Genomic DNA, 12,197 nt, shown 5'->3' with positions numbered 1-12,197 from the left:
GTTCAAAGTTATGTTTTTCGGGTCTTTGAGTCCAGAGATTACAGAAATTGTGGGAATGGTATTGAATCCAGAAACAGCCTCCTTACACCATATAGAGGATAAGGCGCACAGAGCTTGGCTGTACAGAGCTAAAGACAATAGTTCTACGACACCCAGAGAGAGGGATGATGTAACCAGCGTTTCAGAGGGAAATAAAAATCACGTGAGCAGAAACACAGCACCACCAGCGAGGCAATGGCCCGCAGGCTGGGAGCGATCGCAGTGTGCAGGGACGCATATTTGCGAGAATCGCGGTGTGTGTAGACCAAGAGCAGAATCATGCCGGGTCCCAATGCCACGACACACGAGGGATCAAACACAATCGGCCCACTTCCGATCGATTCCCCCACCAGTTTTACCAGGAGAGAGCAGAGGCATGAGGAATAGGGAGACAGGCGTGAGCTTGGCTGAGACACAAAAAATGACACGGGCACGTGATGAATCAATCACATTGGTTGAGAGGGAGCTTTCAGTGAGAGTGGTGTCCGTGGAGCTGCAGGGAAATTATCGACCCGTTAAAAAAATTAAGCAGGCTGCGGTTGACAAGGTAAACCAGGAGGGTCCCAATGATTGGGAAACAATAAATGCGTCGGGCACCAGTTCTGATAATGTGGTGGAGAGCGCAAGTGTTGCTCCCGTAATTGACACACCTATCGAGCAGTGAAACATAACTGCATTAAAGTGTGATCCTACAGGAGATGATAACCAACCGCAGGGAGGGGAAGGAAAACCTGATTGTCTGGTAAATATAAATGCCATCCCTTGTGTCGCGGAAGTGCGTGAGTGTACTGTGGAAGAGGCAGATGAATGCAGACATCAGCCTTTGGATGTTAAATTGTGCTCGGGCACACTAAGGAGGGATGGAGATCAGAGTGTTGAAGTGGAGGAGAAGAATATCCGTGACGGATCGGGAATTGTGTTGAAACACAGCATACTCAAAAGCACGGAATCGAATCGTGACCCAGAATCGAATCGTGGCACGGAATCGAATCGTAGCGTAGAAGGGAATCGTGGCCCAGAGTCAAATCGACTCCCAGAGGCAGCAGATGTGCACAGGGCTGCGGAGAATACAAATGACCCCAACAGTCGAGTACGGAAACTCGTGGTGTATGTTGATCCTGGTTACGCACAGCATAACTTCACGCCACACAATCTCACATGGAAAGGGAGTGATAAAATAAATTACCGATACGAACCAGTGAGCCATGTTCATTAGGCCAAAGCCATCACGACGATGAGCCGGGACGATGATGTGATGATGTTGCATGGAAGGGTCATCGGTAACTCTAAGATACCTGGCCATGAGAGATATGATACACTCGTGACTAAAAGAGTCAGTCAGGTTATCAATGACTTGGTACAAGGTGGCAGAGAGGTAACATGAGAAAGTCAGAGAGACACCGTGGTTCTCGTTAACCTGCACTCCGCCATGGTTAACTTAACAATCCAAGAATTGGGTTTCGCAATCCGAGATCTGTACGAAGAAGAGAATACTCGACATCAAATTCAATAGTTGATCCAAAGACTTGTTGCATTGCACCAGCGGCAGCATCAGTGATCTTCTCCAAGGACAATTTCCTTCATATCTGGTAACCCCAACACTAAAAAAAAATGTGATACCATTAGCATCCCTGGAAACAATCAGTACAACACAGGTACAAATTGACTTTAAAATGGGTACAGCCACACCCATACATGGGGACTCCCAGACCGGACAGGTGGGATTTTTGTTGAATTTCCCACTGGTCAAACCCGAAAATGTATTTCGATTGCGGACAGTATTGAACGTGGGTACATGGAATAACGACATCTCCTATAACATGTAGCCAGTTAAACAATTTCCCCTTGTTTTACCTTCCTTTTAGTATTTCTTTTCTTATTTCAAATGTAATCATAAGTTGTGACGTGCGCGCGTTGTAAGGAAAAAATACTTGAGTAATATTGATGATTCATGATGGAAAAGTGCATAGATTCTTTGTTTTAAAAATGACCCGTGGCCAATTGACCACCGATCATTTTTTAAAGGGCGGAATGTTGTATCTAGGCACCTTTTCCATCTTAATATTAACAAGTAATTTTTCAATACATATAGATACATATTTCTATTGTTTCTTTTAATTTTAATAATGAATAAAAACACCAAACCAGGCCTCAGCATGGCATGTGGGGGTCATATTTACCTTGACCCACTAACACGATTTTGACGTTCAGAGCCCTCCCAGGGTCAGAGGGAGCAGATAGAGAGCAGAGCGCAGTGGATTGCAAAGGGCTGACGTAAACACAAAGCCAGGGTCACTGGGAGGTTGCGTTAGCCTAGATCTAGTTAAGTCAAAAAAAGCTAATTGGTTCTGCATTACTATTAAAGTAACTTAAAGTCGGAATTTAACGACAGGGTAGGCTAAAGTTATTGATCTTCACACCCACTTCAATTGAACCCTGCCACAAGCCACGTCAATGTAACCATCACCCGTCTATTAATTTAATATGAAATGTATTTCCATATTTTAATAATGTCTATACGACTTGACCCGAAGCCTATAACAATCAGGTTTTCCTAAGTCAACATAAATGCTCTAGCCTCCACCCATACACAAATAATATGCAGGGTTAAAGTAAGAGTAGAGAGGAAAAGAAATGCAAGCGCACAGCAAAACTGCAACGTAAGCAAAGGGTGATGTTAAACCCAGGGTCGGAGATAAAGACAAATCCCGACCGTCTTTGTATCCCTGCAGGGCGGGGTAGGAGTGTGTATACGCTTGGGGAAACACGAGTCAAACACCACAACGAGAAGCTGACTCAGACCTTGGATTAATACAGAATCATAACTATGGAACTCTGATGAAATGAAATGTTAACTTAAAACTTTTTAACCATTTCTTTGTGCGTCGGTGAAAGTCGGAGGGAATATCGCCCCTCCCTCAGGTTGTGCACCCAGACAGAGAGGCGCCTTCGAGACAATTTATAACATTTGATTGTTTTAATTGTGGGTTTTATGGTAGGAGTATGACAACGGAATATACCGTGGGTGATCCACACAAGGACACACACTGACACATGTACGGACACACACACGGACGCAGATACATACGGACAAACCCTGACACAGCAAAAATCGAAAGAAACCTCGCCTTGTGGGCAGGATTTTTGGGCATAAAAAGAGGATCCTGAGCATTGAAACCTCAGTTCGACTGGGGGGGGGGGGGGTCGGCTCACCAGAGTTCGACCGGGGGGTCGACTCTCGGGAGACAGTTCGCCTCGGAGGAGCAACTCGGAAGAGTTCGACCCGGGGGGGGTCGGCTCACCAGAGTTCGACCGGGGGGGGTCGACTCTCGGGAGACAGTTCGACTCGGAGGGGTCGGAACTCGGGGAGTTCTACCAGGGGGATCGGAACTCGGGGAGTTCGAATCGGAGGAGGTCGGAACGCGGGGAGTTCGACCAGTGGGCCGGCTCAGGAGCAGTTCCAATCGGGAACGAGAGCAACAGGTCGCCAGCCGGCGAGCTGCAGAGCAGGAGGCGGCGAGCAGAAGCCAAAGTGGCCCCGTCGCTACCCACTGACGTTGGCAAGACTCGCAAGGTAGTGAGGCGTCACCTAGTGTGATTTCCAAGAGCTGAAAGACAGAGTATTGCTGAAAGATTATTCTACATTGAGTCCAGCTGCAGAGCGACCGACGCACCAAGCAAGAGCTTCTGCAAAACAGAGCAAGAGCACGTGCGACTTGAGTCATCCAGCAGTGGAGAAAAACCTGCTTTCAGCAAACCAGCAACGAGCACGTTCGAGTTCTCCACCCAGAGAGAGGGAGCGTGCCGATGCAGCTCATCCAACAGCGGAGAGAAACTGCTGTCAGCGAACCAGCACGAGCGTGATCGCGCAGCTCATCCAGCAGTGGAGAGAGGTGTCCACTGAGCAGAACTGAGAGCGATCAAGCAACTCTCCCCCGTGGACAGAGGCTGGCTGCTGCGTGGAGGAGGGCGGCGATTCGTATGATGCACTCCCACACACCTCACCGCTCTAAAGGGAGCGAGGCTACTTCTCCTACAAGCGATGCCAACTTCAGCATATGGCAACGCAAATAATTAATTCCAAACACTGACTATTCAAAACAATTCATATCACTCAAACATACACAGGTCCTTAACCAGAAGCGAACACTCAAGTCCGTGAACCATCTGGCTGTGGAAGCATCGATCGTGTGATAACAGTCCGTCATTTATAAGTATATTCATAATTTCCCTTTTTAATATTTTGTTTTGGACTGTACTTCTAATCGCATAAGTTACCAACCGATCCATCAATACGAATTAACCCTTGGCACCTTCGCCACGGAGCTACGCTCCCGGGGAGGAATCGTGCTAAACCGATTTTCTGATCATACATTCTTATTCACGAATTAATTAATTAATCTCCCGTGAGATAACACATTCCGCCGCATACCCTCACACTAAGCCATTTCGATAATCTTATAGTCTGTCCGGTGGATCTGTTGTTACATTCATGCCTTTGGAAATAATAACTGTTTGATTGTCTTTTTGATATGAATACCGTTGCATGTTAATCAGTCGCCTGTGATAATGTGCTGACTATTTCAAGCATAATGATCGTTCATATTATAATGTATAAGCTTTTGTGTAACATAGCATTTGCATATTCTGACTCTCTCTCTCACTAACAGCAATCGCTTTATGCGGGGTCCATGTGTTATCAAAGTGAAATCGTACAGTCGTTGATGATACTGTCTTGATACCTTGTGGATACCGTTTTGAAGTTCCGAGATTGAGAGTCACATACATATTATAGTTAAGGTTTAATTAGAAAATAAATTGATTAATACAGAAGTGGTCGTGTGATTCTTTCCTGAAGTTTTTGCATAAGATCTGTATCCTGCGACGAGATATGAACTCGGGAACCTAAACTATAAACACACCAATCCACACTCATTAAACTAAAACGAACGATGTGAACATGGGACCTAAAATATGAACACTCGGGGAGTGTTAAAGCGAGAATCATTGTATTATGCTGATCAATAATACGAAGTTAGACAACGAGGCCGAATTGACACTAGCGTAACGGCACACGATTGATTGCGTTATCCTGATTGATAACCCAACCTCGTCAACAAGGCGGGGCCTGATTATCATAAAGGCTATCATTAATACAGCCACACCCACTCGTATAAATTAATACGATTACCTCTCTAATTAGCATAGTTACACGCATAAGTACACAAATTAGCATAATTTCGGATTAATTATGCAAATTTCGAATTTCATTTAATTTTAATTATTTTTCATCAATTTTCACACACCCACATATACAACAGAGGCCACATGGAGCCAACCATGGGCACCCGACTCTTGGCCCCCACATGCAGGGCATGGAAGCAAGAAGGGGGACTCGGATTATGACCTCCGTGTGGGTGGCGAAACCAGCCAGGTCTCAAAGAGGTCATCTTCGCGGGCACCATCTTCTGCCAGGAAGACCTGTGGAGATTCTTCGAAGAGACCCACAGGAAACCAAACAAGGTGATGGAGGCCTTGTCAGGATGGCGAGCCAGACGCCATAGAAGTCTCCCTCAGACGCATCCTAGGGGAGCTCCAGCAGGAAGGACAACAATCGAGAGACCTGGAGAGGTCCAGGGTAAGGAGCCTTCTCAGCAAGGTGACTGATTGGAACAGGCGGGCCACTCGCTCACAATGACACTGCGCATCGCCTCCCTGAACATGAATGGGTGCCGAGAGGCGCTGAGAAGATACTACGCAGCGTCCCTTGCAAAGCAGCATAATGTCTCTGTGCTGTTCGTGCAGGAGACCCATCTCGCCATGGACGATGAGGTTGCCTGGAGGACGGAGTGGAAAATGGGAGCCTTTTTTCAGCCACTTCAGCAACACCTCCTCAGGAGTAGCAACCGTGCTGTCACCAAACTTCACTCCTGACACCGTCAGCCAGGTGGAGGTGATCAAGGGGAGGGTCCTGGACGTCCGGGCGCAGGTCGGCAACACCGCCATCCACCTCGTCAACGTGTACGCTCCCACCACTGACAGTGAGAGACCCGGGTTCCTGCAACTTCTGCGGAACCACCTCGGTGGCATTCCAGAGGACGAGTTTGTGGTCATGGGAGGTGACTACAACTGCACGCTGGATGCTCTCGACCGTACAGGGAAGGGTCACTGCAACGCCAAGCTCTGGGGAGAGCTCCAAGCCCTTCTGGACCCCTCCGATCTGGTGGACGTGTGGCAGCTTCACCACCCGAGGCGGCGAAGCTTCACCTACACGAGGACAAGGGGCAATGAACCAGCTACCCAGTCCAGGATCGACCGCTTCTATATCTCCAGAAGTCTTGTCTCGAGCATTCTGCCTGCTGACATCAGGGCTGCACCACTAACAGACCACAGCCTGATCCTGCTGGACCTTAGGCTGCGTGGAACACCAAGTGCTGCGGCCTACTGGCACTTCAACAACGCCCTGCTGGAGGACAGTACGTTCACCGACCTCTTTAGGAAATTCTGGGCAGGCATAGACGTTTTATCAGGAGAGAAGAGGTCACTATAAAATTCCCAGGTTATTGATATTATGTCCTCACTCTTTGTTTTATGAGTGGAGGAGGAGGAAGAAGAAGGTGAGGGGGAGGAAGAAAAAGGAGGCGCTGCAGCTGTTGACTGTCTTGACAGCGAATCTGATCGCGGGCTTCATGGCTCACCTAGCGAAATAGACAGAGTAGCTGCAGGTGCAGGAGCAGCTGCAGGTCCAGCAGCTGCAGAAGGTTCAGCCAGCACAGCTGGTGCAGGAGGTGGTCAACTGCCTGGGGACCTGTTCCTCGCGCGGTTCAGAGACTCTGTTCTGGTGAGCCACGCGGAGGAGCGCGTGGAGCACCGAGGGCCCCGCCGGCTGCTCGTGGACGTGGCCTGGGAGGTCCTCCGTGACGTCTTCGCGAGCTGGGGCCGAGTGGTGGTCCTGGTGGTGCTCTGCTCGCTCCTCCCTCGCGAAGAGGCTGGTGGACTGCGTACGTCTGAGTGACGCGGAGAAGACGGCGGCAGTGACGGACGTGGTGGCCGCCCTGCTGGTGAACGCGTGCTGGGCCTGGTTCGTCGAGCAGGGAGGCTGGGAGGGCTTCCTGCGAGAATTCGGGCTGGGGACGCCCACCTAGGAGAGGGGCCGCGGATGCCGAGCTCCGACGGTTGGCGACGGTGGAGACAAAAAGAGAGGAGAGAGCGAGAACATCGCAGTTGGGAAAGGAAGAAACAATCCGTACGGAGGAGACGGCGCGACCGCACCCTCACCCCAACCGAGACGCGCGTCGGAGAACCCTCATGTCATTGTTGTTGAATCCGTAGTACAGGCTTTGTTTGGGTTAGATCGCGTGAATATATTAATTTTGTGTCGTTAAACCCGCCACCACCCGACATGGCCATCACCACACAGAGACCCACAGACTCACCACACAGAGACCCACAGACTCACCACACTGACACCCACAGACTCAGCCCCTTTACCGTATTCACCTGATTAAGAGACTCAGTTTTTTCTATGTTCTTGTTACAACAAAGTTTGGTTTGCGTCCTATAATCCGGTAATAGGAAAGATCAGATTTATTTAACTCACCGGTTTTGGGGTGCGTCTTACTTTACCCACTAAGCCATTCATTGCTGTTGTTTGTGTTATATTTTAAATACAACACGTTTACGTTTATGGGACCTCTTTGGCCCAGAATTAAAAAGACAGAATAAGGACACCCTGCAAGCCTCGCAGAGTGCCCTGCTAATGTGGAAGAGGCGTGCGGTAGCATTCCACCTGCCACGGCCCCTGGGGGAGGCCACATGGAGCCAACCATGGGCCCCCGACTCTTGGCCCCCACATGCAGGGCTTGGAAGCAAGAAGGGGGACTCGGATGATGACCTCCGTGTGGGTAGCGAAACCAACCAGGTCTCAAAGAGGTCATCTTCGCGGGCACCCATCTTCTGCCAGGAAGACCTGTGGAGATTCTTCAAAGAGACCCCCAGGAAACCAAACAAGGTGATGAAGGCCTTGACAAGATGGCGAGCCAGACGCCATAGAGGTCTCCCTCTGATGCATCCTCACAGAGCTCCAGCAGGAAGGAAAACAATCGAGAGACCTGGAGACGTCCAGGGTAAGGAGCCTCCTCAGCAAGGTGACTCATTGGAACAGGCGGGCGACTCACTCACAATGACGTTGCGCAACGCCTCCCTGAACATGAATGGGTGCAGAGGGGCGCTGAGAATATACTACGTCGGATACCTTGCAAAGCAGCATAAGGTCTCCGTGCTGTTCGTGCAGGAGACCCATCTCGCCATGGACAATGACGTTGCCTGGAGGACGGAGTGGAGAGCGAAGCCCTTCATCAGCCACTTCAGCAACACCTCCTCAGGAGTAGCAACCGTGCTGTCACCAAACTTTTCCCCCGACACCGTCAGCCAGGTGGAGGTGATCAAGGCGAGGATCCTGGACCTCACGGTGCAGGTCGGCGTCACCGCCATCCACCTCGTCAACGTGTACGCTCCCACCACTGACAGTGAGAGACCCGGGTTCCTGCAACTTCTGCGGAACCACCTCGGTGGCATTCCAGGGGACGAGTTTGTGGTCACGGGAGGTGACTACAACTGCACGCTGGATGCTCTCGACCACACAGGGAAGGGGCACTGCAACGCCAATCTCCGGGGAGAGCTCCAAGCCCTTCTGGACGCCTCCGATCTGGTGGACGTGTGGCGGCTTCACCACCCTAGGCGGCGAAGCTTCACCTTCACGCGGACACGGGGCAATGAACCAGCTACACAGTCCAGGATCGACCGTTTCTACATCTCCAGAAGTCTTGTCTCGAGCATTCTGACTGCTGACATCAGGGGCTGCATCACTAACAGACCACAGCCTGATCCTGCTGGACCTCAGGCTGCGTGGAACACCAAGTGGTGAGGCCTACTGGCACTTCAACAACGCCCTGCTGGAGGACAGTACTTTCACCGAGCTCTTTAGGAAATTCTGGGCAGGCATAGACGTTTTATCAGGAAAGAAGAGGTCACTATAAAATTCCCGGGTTATTGATATTATGTCCTCACTCTTTGTTTTGAAAGTGGAGGAGGAGGGGGAGGAGGAGGAGGAGGGGGAGGAGGAAAACGAGGGGGAGGAGGAAGGTGAGGAAAAGAAGGAGGCGCTGCAGCTGTTGAGCGTCTTGATAGCGAATCTGATCGCCGGCTACATGGCTCACATGGCGACACAGACGGAGTAGATGTAGGTGCAGGAGTAGCTGCAGGTGCAGGAGCAGCTGCAGCTCCAGCAGCTGCAGAAGGTTCAGCCAGCACAGCTGGCGCAGGAGGTGGTCAACTGCCTGGGAGACCTGTTCCTCGCGCGGTTCAGAAACTCCGTTCTGGTGAGCCACGCGGAGGAGCGGGTGGAGCACCGAGGGCCCCGCCGGCTGCTCGTGGACGTGGCCTGGGAAGTCCTCCACGACGGCTCTGCGAGCCGGAGCCGCGTGGTGGTCCTGGTGGTGCTCTGCTCGCTCCTCCCTCGCAAAGAGGCTGGTCGACTGCATACGTCTGCGCGACGCGGAGAAGACGGCGGCCGTGATGGACGCGGTGGACGCCCTGCTGGTGAACGCGTGCGGGGCCTGGCTCGTCGAGCAGGGAGGCTAGGAGGGCTTCCTGCGAGCATTCGGGCTGGGGACGCCCACTTAGGAGAGGGGCTGCGGATGCGGTGTGTTAAAGTGTAGGTACTACTTCCTCTTCATCTGCCCAGTGTGGAAGAGTAGACCAAAACATCGAGTAAAGGGGTTCTCTAGAACTCCGTCTTGTAGAAATTCTTCCTGTCACCAGAGGTATGAGAAAGCAATTGCGGAATTGTGCCACCACTCCACAATAAACATTTTTTGACAGAGTATTCAAAGAATGCTGCTGCCAACGATACAGGTTGCTGCTTATGTATTTGACATGGGGGGTGTTTGGAGGCGGCTAAGTGACCCAGAGGTCATAGCACTGACCAGGCACCACGGAGTACTTGGGTTTGAATCCACACCGCCTGTGATCAAAGCAGGTTCTCAATTCTAGCGAGCTAATGATCTCAGCCCAGTCTTCATTGACAGCACAAAATAAACCATTACATGGCTGCAATGTGGTTCTGCACTTAATTTGGATAAATTTCATCGAAAAGAACGTTGTTATGACCAACGTTACTCCTACTTAAAGGACAGGTGGGAGGGTGCTGCTCTTTACTGTGGACCAGAGGGCGTTTGAAGGGTAATTAGAAGTAGCTCTGTGATATCAGCTTCAGTGAGCCATTCTCTAACACAAGGCCTGCAATGGTCTGCTAGAGACACGAATTAATAATTGGTTCCAGGGCAGGATGGCGACAGCCCAACCCAGGTTAAAATTTGGGAAAAATAAGAAAATGCAGGTTGATGAATAAAATGCGTTGCAGTTTTATTACCACTGCAGTGGCTTTTCGGCATGGAGCACAGAGGTAGGGTAGATGTAAAGTTTCACGTCATTGTGTACCCCATGCTGTTTAACGACACAGTAAAGACTCGGAGTGAATGCACATCCACTCTCGTTACTATCCACGTACAAATACAGAACACATACAGTGCATGGAATTGTCCATGTCTCTGACAAGCTCGCAGGAACATTCTCCTGAAGCCGGTGCCTCGGATGATTCCTCTGCTGCATTCGGTCGGTGCCTAGGGCGACACATTCACGGTGGTACAGGTGTTCCACTACGTGGAACAGTACATCAAGCGGAGGCGACTTTACGATGAAGAGAGGCAGTACCTGGTGAGGTGTGGCAGGGACCCCCTGGAGGAGGTGTTTTGTCTGGAGGGATTCTCACTCAGAGATCTCAGACACTCGGTGGCAGCGCTGCTCATTAAGTTATTCTCCGTAGTGACGGCCGACAACAGGCGAGCCGGTGCCAGCGTCAACACCACCTCCACCACTGCCTCTCCTTCTTACACTCCAGCCGGTAGCGGTGGTGGATGGTGATGGTGTGGGTGGTGTGGTTGGTGGTGGTGTAGGTAGTGGTGGCATGGGTGGTGGTGCTGGTGGTGTTGTGGGTGGTGTTGTGGGTGGTGGTGGTGTTGTGGGTGGGTGCGTGGTGTGCCGGTGTGAGCCACGTAGCTGCACGTTGGTTCACGGCGACAGCGAAAACCTTGCCACATGCCGCCACTGCGTCTTCGAGTTGCAGCGGCGCGGCATGGCCTGTCCCCTGTGCCGCAGGGAGATTCACTCTGTGGTGCACACAATCCTGGTCTGACAGAACACAAAGATAAAGATCCCCCATATAGCCTTAACAGACTGTAGGGGCAAGTGCTGTTAGCGAGCACCTATGAAGGCCGGAACGGTACACGAGGGGGTGGGTGGCCAGCACCACGCCCGACCGCCTTTGTCTCCCCAGTGGCAATGTTTACACAAAGCACCAGGTACTCATTTGAGGCTGAGTCGACCTAGGGGAAGCCCGGGACCGGTTCAGAAAATCGTCACTGGTGTTGGCCGTGAGCGGGAATCAAACCCGGGTCGCCAGGTTCATAGCGCAGCGCGCTAACCGCTACAGAACACACACACACAGACACACACACAGACACACAACAACCGCCAACTTGCTGGGCTTTTTGGTGTGTGTAAAAACACTCTTTGGTTGTTTCGGTAAAGAAAAAAAACATAGTTAATGATTTAAGTTGTTGTTGTCACGTCTGCAGCGATCCTGGCTCTCTTCGAGCCTCGCCTGACCGAGCGCCAGGAGGAGGAGCTGGCCGACGTCTGTCAAGTTTGGTTTTTCTCTATGGACGAGGGCAAATCCCGCGGTGGCATCTACAACGATGGCTACGACGACCAAGAAAACAAATACATCCCTGTGAGGCTCACAGAGACCCAGACATCCATAGATACACCCATTGAGACACCTATAGAGACCCATAGATAACACCCATAACGACCCACAACTACATCCCTGTGAGGCTCACCGAGACACCCACAGAGCCCATTCAGACACCCATAGAGATCCACAGAGACACTCATAGAGACTCACAGAGGCACCAATCGAGACCCACAGCTATATATCAGTGAGATGCACAGACACAGAGATACCCACAGAGACCCACAACTATATCCCTGTGAGACTCGCACAGACAGACACACAAACACAGGCACACACACAAAGG

This window comes from Petromyzon marinus, chromosome 22 (genome assembly GCF_048934315.1).
Source record: "Petromyzon marinus isolate PM22_M1 ecotype Great Lakes invasive population chromosome 22, UKy_Petmar_22M1.pri1.0, whole genome shotgun sequence".
NCBI classification, from domain to species: Eukaryota; Metazoa; Chordata; class Hyperoartia; order Petromyzontiformes; family Petromyzontidae; genus Petromyzon; species Petromyzon marinus.
Note: the sequence above shows the minus strand (reverse complement) of the source record.